Here is a 19,281-nt window from a genome sequence, read left to right on the forward strand (position 1 = left end):
ATTTTTTAATGAGGACTGAATTATATTATGGTTCTGGTAGCAGTACTTGAGCGATAATGGGAAATGGGTCATAACAGTCATTCACAATTCCATTCTTTTCAGAAGTTTCTTTTATAAATGCACTGAAGGCTGTAAGAGAGGATTATTTTAAAGAATTCTTGTACTGTTCATTTTCATAATAATCATTTATGGAATTAACTGTTTTGTACTCATTTTCTTGCACATCTCTAGGAAAATAAAAACTCAGAAAAAAAAGGATAGAATATATTTTTAAATGTACTTTCATGTTTTTAAGAACTGAAACATAATTATTTTTAAATGTTCTGTAGCACACATGACTTTGATTAAACAAATATGTAAATTTTTAATCTTTCCAACTTTAGTATGTGCTAGTGGAAGGAAAAAATTCTAAAGGAAGCAACTTTTTGTAAATTTAAAATATAGAGATTTATTGTATTACCATGCTTAACATAGGAAGCTCTACAGATATTTGAATACAAATAGATTTGCCATTACAATATGAACAAGGCAATGGTTATGATTTATTTTCATGATATGGTATGTATGAAGTGATTTGCAAAATCTGTATAGCAGCTTGGTATTGATTTTGAGTGTAGGTAACTGATTCTTGGGGAGGGGGAAGAGCAGAATATATTTGGTTCATATATTGCCACCTTTGAGTTTGGGGTGGAGAGTCAATAATGCTATTTATTGGGTGATCATAAAGTGCAGATTGATCTAGGAAAGAAACTCTGGGTGATAAATTGCAAGAGGATCTTGAAAGACTGTAAGATAAAATGGCTGATGAAATTTAAACTGAGCAATTTTAGATCTGTGCATGTGATGGTAGAAACTTGCGGATGAACACTTTTAATATTGTAAGTTTTGGATACCCAAGACAGAAATCTTACTTATGGTCATTCCCAAATATAATAAATTCAGCTAAAAAAAGAGAAAAAAGCCCACACAAAGAAACCACAAAAAACCCCAACAAAAATCCAAACCTCAAATCCCTTCTTCTATCCTAGAAATTATTAGGAAAAGCAGAAAAGCACAGAGCACAGAAAAAGACTGACATGACCAGAGATGAAGAGAACAGATGCAGAATTTCAGGCAGGAGTTACTCTTTCAATGGGACGACCTTTGCAGGAAATAACTCCTGGGACTTAACAAAACAGTTCAAGTGGTTTCTGTAATATCTCACTAATCTCAGCTCCGTCTGGAAACAGCCTTAGTATTATGGAATCACAGAATGGATTGGGTTGGAAGGGACCTTAAAGACCATCTAATTCCAACCTCCCTTCCATGGGCAGGGACACCTTTCCCCAGACCAGATTGCTCAAAGCCCTGTCCAACACAGCCTTGAGGCCTTTTAAGTGTCCTCTTCCCATTCTCTTTTTTTTTTTGTCTCTGAGCAAGAGAAATTTCTATCATATTGACAATCAAATGAGATTCATTTGACTCATATAATTGTGCTCTGGAATGGGTTTGACGCCCTTCTCACCTTCCTTTATATGTCTTTATTGCTGTGCATGTTCAATATCTGATGTTTGAAGTTCTTTGAAGTCTGAAAATCTTGCAAGTCCTTCATTGACTAAATTAGGTCTCTGCTGAACCCTTTTACTGGAGAACCAGTTTCTTCCTTCACAGGTGCTATCATGATAGTAGCAATTTGGAGTTAAAGTTATATGTGCTGCGTACATATCATATTTTGTGTTCACTTTTCCAGTCTTTAGGTCTCCTGAGTAGTCTCTATTCCCCATAGAGAGTGTCACGTATTTTGTGTCAACTTAACTGTCTGCCATAAATATTTTGCAGGCTGTAATTTCAAGAGAGGGGGGGAATTAAGTATTTTCCTTTGCATGCAGGTTGCAGACAGCTTGCTGTGCCACCAGTTGTTTCTTTGCTGTTTTCATGCTGTTACATGGGAGTTATGCTTGAATGCAGCCAAGTATAGTAGGTATTTTCTTCTAGCTATTGCAGTTTGTTGCACACTAGTGTCCCTTATAATGGAATTGAACAGAATAAAAAATTTATTCAATTTCTTAATGCAATTTTACTCTAATTAGATAGGGAAGGAAAACAACTATCTATAATTGTTATACTGCATAAATCTTTCATGGCCAAAACAAATCCTTGAGCAAAGAAATACAGTCTTCCTTCCCCTTCTTCCTGAGTCTTCCCCTGCTGTCATTGTAGTTATTTTGCCTTCTGGTGTTGTTTTTTGAAGTGCCAAAGTAGTGAATTTCAAAGGCAAAGAACAAGAGACAATAAAAGAATCTTTCTTTTGTTTCACACATATAAAGCAGTTGTCCTCTGCAGTATGCAATTCCGTTAATAACTGGTCTTAATCTACTATATTGGGACAATTAGTCATATAGATATTTCTGGACTACTTTTATACTAAATGAATATAAGTCAGTGTTACAATGGACCTGTGTTAACACCATTAAGAATAAAGTGAGACATTGCATAATTGTGAAAAGTATGCACTGAGTGATTTTCTAAATACATTTGTTCCCATACCACTTGATCACGTACTAGGTGCTGGTGGACTTCACGAATTGATTCTTGAAAACCCTGTCCTTTTAGGGTGCAAGAGTTCTACTGAAGAGATCAAAAGGGATAGAGCAGGAGAATAGCATTTCATCTCATGAATCTCTTCTCTAGTATATGACTGCAGCCTGACTGAGACAAATTTAGCTTATAAGATTATTAGGTTTAATAAAATCCAAACCAGAGAAATATTCCCAAACTGGAAAGAAAACATGATATAATTTTACACAAGCTTAGGAATATCAATAACCAGTAGATGGGACTACTGTGAATTGAATTGGAAACCATATTTTAGAATCATGTCACTGTGGTAGATAAGCACCACATAAAATGTAGCTTTAATATTTGAAACCTAGAAACACTGCAGCTCAAAGAGGTTTTATTAAGGAAGCTGGAGTATTGCTTTGCTAGCTCACTTGAAAGGAGTTTACAGATACTTTTCATAATTATACTGTTAGCATTAAAACTAAAATTAGCCTGTAAAATACTCAGAAGAGACATTCTGAACTTAATAGTCAGTGTCTATTAATCCAAAAGTGTCTATTAATCCAAAAGAATGTCATCCTGGTCCTGTGTGAGCTATGGCAGAAGAAAAGCAGGTATTTACTTCTAAGTTTCACACATCTGTCTTCTTCAGGACACAGTTTTCAGTGTCTGAAACTGGAACAAATATGATACCAAACTGCTGTATGATGCCAGAAAGTGTTTTTAATAAAGCTAAAGGAGTTTGTACTAAGGAGAGCACAAACGATCACAGAGATGTACTACAGTAGAAAGTAGTCACTGTCCTGCTTTCCACTGCCCCACCCCTGCTGGATAAGAGATGCTTCTTTCCTTCCAATACAGAATAAAACTCGAGAGCAAACCCTGAAAACTTTCACGGAATTCAATTACTTAATAAAAATCAGCAGCATTTGGGGATGAGGTCATGGGAATGAACATGACTGTCTTTGCTCCTGTAAAGCTTTCATGGAGTTGTTCTTATCATTTGCTATATTTCAAGTAGTTTCCATGGAGAAGGAAATGGGTTCATGAGACATCAATTTTGGTGTACATAAATAGTGCTGTAGGGATGATACAGATGTGTAAGATTCCTAAATATTGCCTTGGTCATGAATGCATTTTATAAAGGAATTTCAAGGATTGGAATCAATTTATTGGCTATATTCACTGGAATTTGCATGTTGTATTAGTGTTTTGCTCATTTGAGATAGTTTTAAAAATCTGTTTTGTTTGCTGTAGTCAGATTATATTAACCAAAATAGGTACATGAGCACACTGCAGTGGGTTTTTATGTAAAAGCAGCATATTTCATTGCCATGGTACATGTATACTTTCTGGAGGTGGGAATAATGCCCTTTAATTTTTTATTTCCTGAAACTTCAATAGTTGCAAAAATTAAAGTCAGATTTTGAACTCATGAAGTGGAAAATGTTTGTTGTTAAGAAGACTAAACTAATAAAGCTGTAGTAACTCATCCTTCTGATTCCTAACACAAGCTTTTGTTTTTCCTGTGAGAACCAGGGCACAAACCATGTGCCATCTCGTGGCTTCTGTAGTCACTGCACTTGGTTTGACAGAGCACAAGTGTTGGCTGAAATATTTTTTGTGTCCTTTCTTTTCAACTTGCACACAAACCCTGGTTGAGAAGAGAAGTGGGAAATGGGACTCTTCAGAGAGAAAATAACGTTGTATGCCACTGAAAATGTATTGAGATGAAGCATAGAAATTTGGGGATTTTTTTTTTCTCTCTTAGCCCCCTTTTCCCACCAGATGATGTCATCCTTGAAGCAATTTTGCTATAATTGTTCATCACTCATCTAAATGTAAAGCTCTTGGCAATAGTGAAGTCAGCTCCTGCTTTAGTATTCTACTTGCATGTTGTAATTAAAACAACACTGGCTACTGTGTCTTTTAGATAGAAGCTTTTAGCAGTGTATAAACAGAAGGTCACAACTTAACTGGGCCCATTGTTTCACTTAACTAGTTTCAATACAACCCATCACTTTTTTATTTGAGAAATATAACAACAATCAGGTTTCACCTGGATTATGAAGAAAGGCAACATAGTAGCACCCCTCCCCCCCAAAAAAGCAGAAAAAAAACACAACAAAAAAACCCCACAACAAAGACAAACCAACAAATTATTATTTTGCAGTCCTATGTCATATTTTTAAGAACATTTTTGTCATCCTTGTGATTCATTTTGTGGCATATATTAGCAGTTTACCTGTGCAAAACTTCGAAGTATAATCTTTCACGGAGGATTAAAATGTTTTTCTAAAGAAACATGGCATTATAGCCAATAAGTCTCTGGAGCAGTGGAGCCCAGGCAGCAGCAAATATGGAAAGTAAGATGGTATTTTTGTGATCAAGGGTTAAGTGACAGATCAATTCATGTGTTAAAGAACACACCAGACCACTTTCTGCAGAGGACCTGCTGTTTCCAGGAGAAGGGAGGGAGAGGAGAGGGCTCCCTTTGCTGTGATGCCATCTGCAGCAGGAGTACTGCAGAGAGCACAGGCAGAAGTAACAGTTTAGAAAGCAAAGCAGGATGGTAGATGGATGGAAGGAAGCAAGGCGTGTGCAAGCTTGGCAGGTTTATGATGGAACTGTGGCAGGTTATGGAGATTTCATACTTCCAAGACTCCATGCAGCAAGTTTATAGTCTTATTGCTTGAAATCATAGAATCATACAAATATAATGAATATATATATATATATATATATATATATACACATACAAAATGTTGAATGAGAACTGCAGATCTATATATATTCATGCTTCTGACAATGATCCTGTAATGCCAGATCAGAAGTGTAAAATAAGAGGATGAATAAATGTTCTCTTTCTATCGACACAAATACTTTTCAGAACTCAGAACTCTGTCTCCCATATGGGAAAAAAAAAGCACATTTCCGGTCATTTAAAGGATTGTGTGAGCACTGGCCAAGTCTGAGTGCAGTTGAATCTATCTTGATTTCAGCCAGAATTTGCACTGAAATTCCTTGACTCCATCTGCTGATTTGACACCTTTGTCTGACTTCTTCAGCTGAATTTCTTTTGCATGTGCTTTGAATCAGATATTGCTTCATATTGCTGAACAGTAAGGTTGTGATCCTTTACATGTTAATCTTTAAAAACAGCAGCATGGTTTGGCCTCTATGAGCAAATGCAATTTCCCTTTAAGCTCTGCATTGAATTGAAACAAAGAGTTTGCAACACACGCTTCAGTGTGATACTTAATATTTGGAAAAATGTTCTGTTCCAGTGGTCATAATTTCAGCTTTGAAATTTTAAAAGGAAGTCACATGTTGTGAGATTTGCAGGGGTCCCAGGATGAGGGAAGAGACGAGAATCTTAACTCCATGTTTCAGAAGGCTGATTCATTATGTTATGATATATAATATATTAAAAATGCTATATTAAAACTATACTAAAAGAATAGAGAGAAAGGATTAATCAAAAGGCTGGACAGGAATAAAAAGGAATGAATAACAAAGGCTTGTGACTGACCAGAGAGTCTGAGCCAGCTGCCTCCTTGATTGCTTATTAAGTAGAAACACCTCACATGGACCAATCACAGATGCACCTGTTGCATTCCACAGCAGCAGATAGTCATTGTTTACATTTCTTTCCTCAGGCTCCTCAGCTTCTCAGGCGAAGAAAATCCTGGCAAAAGGATTTTCATAAAATATGTCTGTGACAGTCACACAACTACTGGACAACAGAAAGGCAAATTGCTTTTGCAAAAAGCTCAAAAGTACAAAATGTAAAATATTGTATGAAATTAATTGATGAAAAATTGGAGAGTATTTAAGATGCAGTTCAGGAGTCTGTAGTCTAGATCAGCCCTCAGAAACCGGAAAGGAAGCAAAAGGACAAATACCTTTGGGAGTACAAATATTGGAGGAAAAAAAACCCCTAAAATGAAAAGCAGCAAGCTACTGAAATGTAGACATGAATGTTTAAAGATTTTAAGCTCAAATATTGGTATTTAATCTTCATAGCATATATATGCAATCATTTGGATTTTAGAGCTCTCCTCGGAAGGACTCCAGCCCACAATACTGCTTAAAGATGAGTCAATTATGATTTCATGGGCAGTTGCTGTGGACTTTGTCCAACCTGGTCTTGGAAATCTCCAAGGACTGAGACTACACAGCCACTCTGGACATCGTGTTCCAATGGTTGCATTCCTGTAGTTTCTGACAGGATGACAACTGTGAGATTTTAATTCAGATTTTTTCTCCTTACAAATTTGATTCTCCAGTTTTGTCCAATTGGCCACAGTTGAGCCCAGAAAAGAAAAAACAACTTTTGTGAGATTTATATTGAAAAAATATCTTCAAAAATATATCATTTTTCTGTCATTTTACATATCCCATTTATTTTATTGATTTATCTTTACACCACTTATTGTCATTATTAGCTTTTCTAATTTATTTAGCATTATTTTTTCTCTTTTGTTAATAACTGAGGATTGATTTCACCCTTCCTTGCCCCAACCTACTGTGCTTTATTTAATATAATTACTATGTACCCTTTTTTTCTGAAGATACTACGTAAATGCAAGTCACATTTAGCTCTTTTGCACACTTTCCCCCTTTTATTTTTTTCAACCACATGCTGTCAGCAGCTAACTTCCAAAAACCTTCATTCTTGGCTCAAATCTTGCAGGCTGTGAAGGAACAAGTAATGAATATCCTAAATTTAAAAAAAACCTGTTGAAGCCAAGTGGGGAAATGTAGGAAACAAATCAGTAATTACCCAGTTTATTACTGAGGAAACATTTAGGAATGTGATACAGATCTTTAAAATTCTTAAATATTTTTTGAAAATATTTCTCTTACTGTAGGAGGTTTAGCAGTGTAGCAGGCAATAATTCAAGACCAAGTTACTGTATTGAAAACTACAAGTTGATCTTACTTAACTTTTAATCCTCTTTTTCTTTTAGAGTGTGTGATTCTTGCAGTGCTCTTTAGTTTGTACAGTGACCTTTTCAAGTATGCAATCACTTGCAAATTTATTTAAATAATATATCTGTTTTGGTCCTGGCTGATTGGCTGTACAATTACTGAACATTAACAAAGGGCACACAAGCTGGGATATGCAGGTAGCTATATGTAAAATTAGATAGATAAAATTGTTGTATTGTCAGTGTTATGGAAAAAATACTGTGTATTCATTGAAACTGTTTCAGGAAGCTGATAGACTAGTATGAACCTTAAATATTCACATATTTTGTTGACCCTTAGAAGCAACACTAAAGGACTCTTCAGAAGAGAAAGAGAAAAAAAAAGGGACTCATTATAGTCACTTCTAAAATAAATACTTAGCAAAGATACTGTTATTTACTAAAACCATCTGGGAAAGTGTCAGGTTTATAATTTCAATCATGTGAAACTGCTCTTAATTATTAATTATATTTGATCAGTCCTTTTGCAAAATACATTCAGATTTTTTATATCCATTATTTTGAGCACTACTTCAAGGCTGTCTTATTAAATGTATTGGATCAGAAAAAGTTCATAAGGAATTTAAGAATTGCTATATTAGCATTAAAAATAATCAAAGTTGTATTTAAATAAGGTTAATTTAAATGTAAATGCATTTAGTGTAAATTGAAATGTTAATAATCTGCTGTAATTCATTGACTGGGATCAAAAGAATTTAAAAATTACTTTTGCATCAGGTGTTAACTATTTACAAGTTAGAAAAAAACCCACTTAATTTGAAAAGTCTTGTCTTCAAAGCATTCTCAAATGTCTTTTGTGTTAAAAAGCTTGCTTGATATCATGGAGAAACCTAATTTGTGTTTTGCAAGTGCAGTTGATGAAATTTTCCAATTTGATTTTGTAGCTCTTGACTCCATGTTGACAAGTAATCCTCAGAATTCTAAAAAACAAAAAGGGAAAAAAACCCAACAACACGGAACTGGTAAAAAACACCCACAGAACTGATAACACCTGCTACTTTTGTAATGGCTTGCTTCTCCCTGTCCAAAACTCTGTATCACTTGCAGGGGGGACAGCATTCCATTGAGCTGTTTCTCTCCCCTCCTCCCTTCTGCTACTGGGGATCCTGGTGCTGGGGATGTTTGCCAGCACTGGCACAAGGAATCTTCGCTGGAAGCAGGGCTGCTGGAGGGACTGGTGTACTGGAGTACAGCACCCCACTCAGCACCCCCGTGGGCTTCAGGTATGCAGGCAGGGTCGCTGCCTGTAGGACATTACTGCACCTTGTGAAGGTTTTTGCTGTAACAAGGGCTCTGCTCTGAGAGAGACTGAATTTGACTGAAGCTACGTCTTGGCCTCATTAATGGTGTCTCGAAGAACTGGGAACCAGCCCAAAGCGCTCCTGCAGAGCGCTTGGCTCCGCACAAGAACAGCGTCATGCCACCTTCCCTGTGCCCTTCTGCAGTCTGCCCTTGGCAGTGGGGCTTTACCTGGATGCACAGAGGCACTCAGGGCAGAATGACACAGGGAGGCAGTGCCAGGCAATTATTATGCTTCAGATTTCAGCAGTAACTCCTTTTACTGATGCCTGAGCTATGTGGAAAATCTCAAAGGCACAACACAGACTTCCATCTCTTGTTTTGTTCTATATTTGTTGAAGTTCAGCTCTTAACACCTACTTCTGAAGAGACTTCTCCCATACAGACCCACTAAATGAAATGGCTCTTTGTTTGGAAACCCATATGCCCTTATTTATTGTTTTCATTTGGTACTAACAGCACAATAAATTGAAATCTGATGTTGTCATTAAGAATATTCAGTAGGGGGAAAAGTTATCATCAGTCAGGGGTACCAGTTACAATAGCATGGGCTCATCTGTTTATCTTGGAATGAGTTGTATCGTTACCCTTCTGCTCATGGAGCTCCACCTGGGAATGGGTGAGGAGGAGACCACGAGCCTATGGGTCAGGATTAAAGAGAGGACAGGGACAGGTGGCATCATAGTGAGGGTCTGCTACAGGTCACTCAAACAGGAATGCAAAGCAGTCTCTCTGTAGACAGTGGATCAGTCTCAGATTCACAGGCCCCGGTCCTCATGGGGAACCTTGATATCTGTTGGAGGGACAACATACCAAGGGTGTTTGATAATATGTACTTAATGGTAACCTTCAAAAAAAGTCATATTTTCAAGGGTGTAAAAGAAGTAATACATTCTACATTTAATCCATGTTTATTTATGTGCTGCCTTCATGTTTATGTACTTTATCTCATTACTTTTAATTCTAGCAAGAATATAATAAATGAAAATCTGTGCTTATTTGGTCAATACTGTCATTAAGATACTTTGGAATGTCACAGGACAGGGATGAGAAGTAAAATCCAAGGTCCATTAAATTGTGAATACTGGTTTCTTTAATGAAGTACAAAAATTAATTAACATGAATTTGCTAGATCCACTCATACACTGGTGGCTTGTTTCTCCTTTACAGCACCATTCAATCTGTACTTGAAAGTGTCTTGGCTAGCATATCATCTTTTTAATATGTTTGCCAACTCCCAGGTGGATGCTGAAATATTTTGAAACAGAGCTGCTAACAATTTTCATTAGAGAATCTCTTGGTGAAGGTCTGAAAATGTATTTCTTGGTACCTGAAATATCTAAATGAGAGCAAGAAGAAGGAGGAGGCTTGGAAGTGTCTTTCTCTTATGACAGAAATACTTATAATAGTTAAAAAACAGTAAAGGGTGTCACAATGTCTCAGCCAGGGGAATGGAAGTATAATCAGAAGCTTCAACACTAGAGGCTGAAACAAACAGATGCGGCGAGTGAAGAAGGGAAAGGTGAAGGTGGAAGAGAGCAGAACCACTTGGAGCAGCTGCCATGAGGACAGAGAAACATGTACCTCAACACTGTCTGGGAATCTGAATCAAGTGGATGTAGAAAAGTGTCAACCTTTCTGGTCTACTGATGCTGTAACACAAAAAAAAAAAAAAAAAAAAAAAAAAAAAAAAAAAAAAAAAAAAAAAAAAAGTAAATGTTTAGCGTATTTCAAGGGAAAAGTCTGGTTGTCTGGTTGAGATAAATTATAGACTTAGTAAAAACCAAAGTTACTTACATCATAGCCACCAGATCTGAATTTGATATTGTCATGGTTTAACCCCAGTCAGCAGCTCAACCACACTGAGTCAGCACAGCCACTCACTCGCTTTCCCTCACTGGGATCTGGGATAGAACTGGAAAGATCAAATGATAAAACCCATGGGTTGAAATAAAGACAGTTTAGTTGGTAAACCAAACGCTGCTTGTGTGAGCAAAAAAAAAAAACAAGGAATTCATGCACCACTTCCTATGGTCCAGCTACAACCAGCAAAGGTGGGCAGAACTGATAACTGATAACATTAGAATGGCTTGATTCTGTCTGTACAAACATTTCTCAGTTTGTAACTTCAACAAATTTTAAATGTTCAACTAAAATTTTTTGTGTTCTGTGTCTACCTCAAGCTAGCTGATCTGACCAAATTTTATCCATAATAATTTAGTCATTTATGGACTAATATTTTTGTATTCCTGACATTCCAGCACTTCTGGAAGAGCCAGATTATTTTCTTTAATGGTGGTGCTTTTGAAAATGCAAACAAGTTTGGCTGAGTTACAATCCAGGATTCACAAAGGCTCTCCATATATTTGCTAGAGATAATAATTAAGTCTTCAAAGAGCTATTTTTTCTTGCACATGCTGAACGTTCTTACTGCTCCCACTGCTAACCAAAGTGCATGGATATTATTTTCCCAGGGATTAAGCATGATTAGCTTCAAGATGAAGTTAACCTTTTGCCATAACAAGTCACTCCATCCTTGGATGTGTATGTTTATTGCAACTGAAAGCACAGAGTCTTTCTGTTCTATGCCCAGTATAATAGGTCTGACTGAGAAACAGACTGTATGAGTTTGGGAACAGCTCTGTGTTAACACAGCCACATTTTGAGTCCGGGTAGCTTTGAAACTGGGCATTAGTGGTTATATGAATCCATCTGTCTTGATGGGTTCTGTGTAAGACAAAATAAGGAGAGTGCAGCTGGGAACCAGGAGGGGAGAGAGGAAACATAATGACTCGGATAACAAACTCTAGGGCAAATTAGAGCACAGGGAAATAAAAAAATACCAGCAAACAAACAAAAAACCCAAACTGAAAACCTAAACTCACTTTCACACTAATTTTGGATTTTTGATTTATTAATGCTTGATAAGTCAGGATTTGCTCAGCCTTGTAAAGCAGTTGAAGTGTATGAGTAAATTTGTGCTGACTTCAGATGCATTTTTTTGGTGTTTTTTTTGATCTTGTTGCAAATTAGACCCAAAGCTTTCAACTTCAATAGTGAGAAAACTAGGCATATGCAATGACCACAGGTGATAATGTTATTTTAAAAGGCTTCCCTAGTGAAACGTAGAAGCACTTTGGCAGAAGGGCTGGTTGAAGCCAGCAGTCACAGGAATGAGTAAGTTATTTCATCCGTAAGATCTTGATTGTCTGTACACACTGTTGAGCTGCAGATGAGAGAGGAGTCTTGAAAAGAGTTTCATGTAGATAACCCCAATATAATTCCAAAGGAGAATAGAATAATATTTTATTCTTTGCTGTTCCTAAGATATCACAAATTACATATATTCTTCAGACTTATTTTCTTTTCCCAGTTAAACAGTAGGTACATATGATGTTCCATATGGGTAAGTGACTTTAACAATCATTCTGGAAAGCTTAATCAGATGACAAATACAACATCTGTTTACATATCTCCATTAAAGATAACTAACATTCTTTTCAAAGTCACCCTCGGGGTCTGGGGAGATAATCATGATTCATTACTGGAGAAATTGGAGATTATTCTTTTTGTAGTTAACATCAATAACAACGGAATTGCAAAATCTAGTAAAATATGGAAATTATCACAATCAGAATGATTTAGAATCAGATGGGATCTGCCTCTAGAAGCAGAAATGTGACTGTAATAAAGACGGGAATACTAAGAACCAGATTCTGTACTGCTTTTAACTGTTTAAATATGGTGTTTATTTGCATATGGGGAGGGAGACAGAGCTCTAATTCTCTGTATTTTCTGATCAGTCGTACCCAATGCAGTGCATACATGCTAAGGTATAGATCAGTGCATTGCTCAATGTCCAGCCCAATTTTCTTCTTCATTGTGTGACTCAGCCATTCGTGAGAGAGGGCTAAAGTCAGAGTAAATAGTGACCTTTCCTCAATGAATAACTTTTGCTTTTTATAAATTGACTAAGTAGGCTGTAATGTACCACCAAGTTTCTAGATTTAAACTATGAGATGAAATAAATTACTTTTCTGGATTGAAGCTTAATTGGGTCTGAATTGTAGCCTTTTAAATGCTATGATATATTTACATTTTACAGATGGATTGACAGCTTTTGTGAGGACAAAAATGTAATTGAAAATAATTGCCACATTGGCAGTGCTGGCTGACTGGTGAGCATGGGAAGCATTTCTCTTACAGGTTAATTCAATTAAAATACCACAGTTCCAGGGGAAAAAAAAAAAGTGTATTATTTATTCATCTTTTTGCTGTATTTGAGCCCATTGGTTTATGATGAGCCCTCTAGGTCACTGAGAAGCAACATTCTCTCTCTAACTCCTTTTGTGATGACTGGAACTGGTTGTTAGTGTCCTACTATCAAAATTCTTTCATGTATCCTGATATGCACCAACCCCAAAGTGCTCCAGACTTATAGGTTTATTTTTTTACAGTTTTCCAGATGTTTGACAGTCAAAGCAAAGAGATTTGAACATTGCAAATGATACTTTAAAAATAATAGTTTAGGCCAGACCGGCAGCCAGTTCCTTCCCTCACTGGATGAATACCCCAATCAGTCAGCCAAATTCTATACAGCCATTCCTTACTTCCATGCTGGTCCCACTCTGAGAGCAGAGCTCTGCCATGAAGTTTTTCAATGGGTCGCATGGGGGTGAATGCCATTCATGAATTGGCTGCAGAAATGGAACAGGTGGTCCTGGTGAGCACCAAGTTGACCATGAACCTGCCCTTGCAGCAAAAGAGGCCAAGCGTCCCCCAGGCTGCCCAGAGCTGAGCCAGAAGGTTGAGCGAGGTGATACTTCCCCTCTGGTCAGCACTGATTCCTTTCTACCCCAACTAATCCGTGATTCTGTGCACATGAAACCATGCACACTGTCCTTTGGTAGCTAACAGGAGCAAACAGAAAAGCATGGCAGCTCAACTGGAGCCATTTTGATTGATTGTTAACTAGGGAGGCTACCAGAAAATGTATTTTTGACTACCCTTGAACTAGTTGTTAATGTCAGTAGATATTGCTGAATGGTTTTTAATCTAGAAAAGGTTCTGGAGTTCATCTCACAGGGAGAGGTTTAAAAAAACCACATCCCATAGGTTGATTATCTGTCCATGTAGGCACAGGGAAAACAAAGATGTGTGCCTGACCATTTCCTCTTTGTACAGCCAGGGAGAGTCATGTTGGCCACTTCAGTTTAGAGGTGAAGTTATGTCATGAAGTAAACGTCATGAAATTTGTTGACGTTACATGTTTTACCTGAAGAAGTATAGTAGATCCCGGATGTTGTGCTGTGGCATTAACAAAAAGGTCTATAATGATGAATCAACATAATGATTACTGGGGTTTTATTTTGTTCTTTTTTTCTGTAAAAACCAAAATGTATCTTGCAGTATTTATTTGTCTGTGTTTTGATACTCAGAAAAAGGAAGAACAAGAAACAACTTTCAGTCTACCTTTTAACAAAGAGATTAGGGTAGCACTCAGATTCTGGAAGGTGTGTGTTTGAAAATGGAGGAACCAAAGTCAAGTGTTTTCAGAAGTGACAAGGATCATCAAGTCTTGGTTTTATTTATTTATTTAATTAGTTTTAGGATTTATATTTGCAGTCTGAGAGCTCTGGTATTCATCAGCTCTCTTCCATGACACATTTAAGTTAGAGTCACAGGCAATTCCATCCTTAATGAATTGTTATCTGCCAAAATGAATCTACATTGGGTTCAGGGAATAAATACCTGATTGGTGGGCTATTGCTATCATTACTAACCGAGCTAAAAAGAGCTAAGATGAGCTTAGGCAAGACATCCTGCACTCACTGTCAGGTTTTTCTTACTAATGATTTTTTTTTTTTTTCTGGCTTTTCTGCATCCACTTCTCTTTGAGGACAGGCATCCCAGCACAGAGGGTCTCATCACTGTTGGCCAGAACGGTCTGGTTTTGATGGTCAACTTGGTCAGGATACTGGACCAAGATACTCTGAGGGGTGGAAAGGCTTGTTTTTAGGTCAAGATCTGATGATCTTGTGAATCTTTTGAGTCATTTCCAGAGTAAGCTCAAGACTGTCTGTTAAGAGTCCATGGACATCGTACCTTGGGTGAGTGTCCCAATACATGGGCTGCTGTGGAAAATGACATTCTACTTCCAGTAGTTTTATAAACATAGCTTTTATTTTGCTTTCCTTTTTTGAACAGGTAAATCAAATACAATCTGAGTCATGGTGTGTATTTTGTGTTAGCTGAAGCAGAAGACAGCCTATTTCAGTAAGGGCAAAATATTAACTTGTAATATTGATTTAGTATGACGCTCTGTTTTAATTGGGCATGTAGATTACTTTTGGATGGCAAATATATATATACATGTATTGGCAAAACACTGCTGACAGATCTTTACAAAATACTTCTGTCCAAAGAAAAGTGAATCTCAAATGTCTTAGAAGAGAAAAATAATGAAGATAACTGAAGGTCATAGAAGATATTCAATAGAGAAATTATTTGCATGGCTTTATGTAGATGATTGGTGTTTGAATTTTGCGGCCAAAACTCCAGCTGTAACATAAATGATTTTGTGCTTGCAAAAGTTCTGTGAATTGTTTTGCTGTGATGAGATAAAAATCTCTGGATATTTTCTACATCTATCCAGGTTAGTTTCAACTTGGAACATAAAGTTTGTAAGTCACAAGAATGCATGTGTGTTGTCAAATATCACAGAACACACAGGAGCAGCACTGAGGAACACATTCAGTGCAGGCAGCTTGGTGTGGAGCTCCTGATGGAGCTGCAGATTGAGCTCTGGGGCAGGGCTCCAGCCAAGGAACTGTGAACAGCTGAGCCTTCACAGAACAAAGGGCACCTGTGGCCCATCCAGATGATTGGACACAGCAGGAGCCAATGCCTCCAGATTTTCCAGCATTTAGACTGTGAGTGGGTAAAAGCGCAGTGGTTAGTTTGTTTGGGGTGTCTCCTTAAAGTCACTACCTCAGGCTGTTATTTTGTTGTTTATTGCACCAAGATTGACTTGTTTAAGGATCTGGATACCTGAGACACTACTATAGGAAACCTGGGAACTGGTAAGGAAACCTTGTGTGGGTGTAGGGGTGTGTTGCTGTGAAGGTTTCAGCTCAGATTGAACGAATGTTACTGACTGAGTCCCTCCTGTATGGTTGGACAGGGAAGTTTCCTTAGGAAAAGCAAAGCAGGTCCTCCAGTAACTGTGTTTGTGCTTTTGATTCCCTGATGCCTTAAATTTGTGAGCCATGGTCATGACTGGCCAGAGCATAGCTGTAGTGGAGCTCAAGACCATATGCTGCAGGGCAATCATGGAGCTGAGACTTGTGGCCCCAGGCTGGGCTGAAACGGCGTCTGGGGGTGAGGGTGATACATGGGGAGGTGGACAGGGACAATCGGCCTCACAGTGCCCTCAGGGCCTGACACTCCTGCTGGTATTAAATTGTTGTATAGGTGCATTGTCCTGTAAATTACTCTGCAAACAATAAGGGATTTAGAAAACTTGCAATTAAACCCTCAACTCCCTCAAACAAATACTTTGTCTACAAACTTCAAACACCTAATTCCATGATAATCTACTAACTGTTGCCAAAAGTTGTTGACAACAAATGTGTTATTTCTTCTCTGAAAGAGAACAGGCCATTAGTATTTAATGCAATTTGACGCTCTCTTTTGCCATGTTGGATGTCCTAGGATAATGAGTATGAGGCCAATTTATTTTTGATTTCTATTTTTTTTTATAATTTCTTTAGTTTCTCACATTCTGCTTGTTGGCAGATACATAGTGTGAATTTTCCAGACTGAAATAGCTGGTCTTCACCTGCCAAGGTCTGCAGTTAGTATTGTTTCAAAAACAGTTGGGAGGAAACAATCAGGTAAACAAGACTGAGCTGACTCTAGTTAGTTTTGGAAATTTGAAACAATCATTCCTTCTACCAAGCAATTAGCCTCATTTACATTAAAGTAATTTTCTCATGTGATTTATACTTGCTGGTGTTTAAAGCAGAGAAGCCAAAGACTGACTGACCAGTCAAGCATCAAAAGATGTGCTAGGGGACACTTCTTGAGCAAAGGAAGCATTTGCAGCATTTCTGTAAGCATTTGTGGTTTTAATAAGCTGGGAAACTTGTTCTGGATCACATTCATGGTATTTTTTTCCTCCAACATCTGATCACTTTTTCATTTCTGCAGCTTGTGTTAATTGGCCCTTGCCTTTTGCTCTGAAGTGTGGCTTCTCAGTAACCATCATTTAAGAAGATGGTCAGCTGGTTTTGCCCCTTAGCACCTTTTCTGGCTCAAATGAAGTCACATGCTCCAGTCCTTCATGCTCCATTGACCCTTTTCACTTGACTCCAGTATGTTCATCTCTCTTTTTCTGTCCAAGAGACAGAGTACTTTAGAGGTGTTTTTGTAATATTCAGCAAAGTGAAGAGTTACTTTCCTTGATGTTCTTCCTATACTCCTACTAATGCAGACCGCTGTATGGTTTACCTTATTTGCTGTAAGGACACACTACTGATTCCTGTTCAACTTGTCCATCAGGCCCTCAGCTTCTTCTCTGCATGCCTGCTTCCAGCCAGTCAGTCCCCAACCAGTTCTGTTGCATGGGAGTATTCCTCTCAAGGTGCCAGACTTCACATTTCCTTCCTCGAAATTCATGAAGATTCTTCAAGTGTACTTCTCCAATTAGTCAAGATTCCTATGAATGACAGAGATGCTGATCAGTAGATCAACAGCTCCCTCCAGTTTTGAAGTGTGAACTTGTTTTGATTTGTTCTGTAACCATCCCACAGACTGCAATTAAGAAGCCCATCTTTTAGTTCCCCAGATCCTCCTCTTACCCTTCTTGAAGATGGATATAATATTTGTATTTTTCAGTTATCAAGACTCCTCCTCACACCACAGCCTTTCGACAAGAAGAGAGACCTCACTACAGTGTTGGCAAGCTTTATAAGTGCTTTGGAATCCCTCCCATCCAATTTACCTAAGAGGTCTCTAGCTTCACATTCTTGTATTGTGGGTAGCACTCCCAGCCTGGGACTCCACTGGTCATTGTAGGGTCTAGGGAGGCTGGAGAGCAGGCCTCACCTATAAACATGGAGAAAGCAAAGTTACTTCACATCAAAGGCCTTTCCATGTCTTTGTCACTATATCCCTGCATTTCTCTTTGTCTTCCTTGTGTTGCTGGTGTACCTATGGAAAGTTTTTTGTTACTCTTCATGTCCAGCTCCAGTTTTGATTTCACCAGCACTCCAGTAGCTATCTTTCTGGAGAATAGCTTTTATTCTAAGTAGCACTGTATGCAAAGTTTCACTACTCTGAAATATTTTCTTAGAAGCACTAAATAAGTAATAGTTCTTATTTCTTCCTAAATTTTCATTGAACTCTTCATCTGAAACTTTCTTTGTTGCCTTCACAAGTCACTACATTTGTTAGCTGAAAGTGATCTGGAGCACAGTTGTTGATAAATGCTCTCTTTTTTTTTCTTTTTCTTTTTTCTCGTTGTAATTTTTTGCAATCATTACATCTATTTAAGAACATATTTAGAAACAGTTATTTTGGCATAAAAGCAATTCACTAATCAGTCATTAGTCATAAGGGAACAAAATTATGTCTGATTGAAATAGTAGATGAACATGTCATCATGAACTAGTTAAAAATATACTTTCACATTTGAGTGAAAATTTATTTTTAATAAAGACTCATGCACTGTGTTTGGTGGTACTGAGACAAAAATTTAGGACAAGTGCTGTCCATTCTTCCAGAGGTATCTTCCAATGGCAATGCTTATTTCTTCTGGTACCATCCAATCCATGTTTATTTACTTTCATCTCCTGAGCTGTATTTATATAGACATTATAAAAGAATTATAACCATAGCTTCCAACAAGGCTGCCAATTTGTTTTGTTTTAGCTACAGTGACCAAGTTCCATGAGTTAACAATGCATTTCAGAGGAACATTTCTTTTTTACTAGAGTAATTGCTTATAATATTTTTTCCATTTTGTTCTTTGAGACAACTAACATTGTTCTGTTTATGGGATTCAAGTAACATGTACATATAAATTATTTATGAAATCCTTTGTATAAATGAAGATATTGCTGCATCATACTTTTAAGAAACAGTATAGAGGAGAAAAGCTGTGGAATATGGCTGTAATATACTTGAAAATTATGTGATCTAATGTTAGTGAAAGCTAACTGGACCCAAAGTCTAACACATATCAAAAGGGGGTAAAAAATTCTATAGCATAGTATGGTATCCCTGCCATATTCTTAACTGAGTAGTAAAGAAATTGAGTTTTAAGGTGTAACATGTGATGTTAAAATAACCAAAGTTGCATAAAGGTCCTCTTAAACTAATCCTGATGTACTCCAGGACATAAATGAAATTAATATATTAAGTTTGCCAAGAATGGTCTTGCAAT

The 19,281-nt window shown here is 37.4% G+C and overlaps 1 protein-coding gene across 28 annotated transcripts in view; it reads left to right on the forward strand.

The window, feature by feature from the left end:
• DLG2 (discs large MAGUK scaffold protein 2) overlaps positions 1–19,281 on the forward strand; it is a 981,924-nt gene that overhangs the window by 537,661 nt on the left and 424,982 nt on the right. The gene's annotated exons all lie outside the window — the stretch shown is intronic.

The sequence above is a fragment of the Motacilla alba genome, chromosome 1 (genome assembly GCF_015832195.1).
Source record: "Motacilla alba alba isolate MOTALB_02 chromosome 1, Motacilla_alba_V1.0_pri, whole genome shotgun sequence".
In the NCBI taxonomy this organism is placed as follows: domain Eukaryota; kingdom Metazoa; phylum Chordata; class Aves; order Passeriformes; family Motacillidae; genus Motacilla; species Motacilla alba.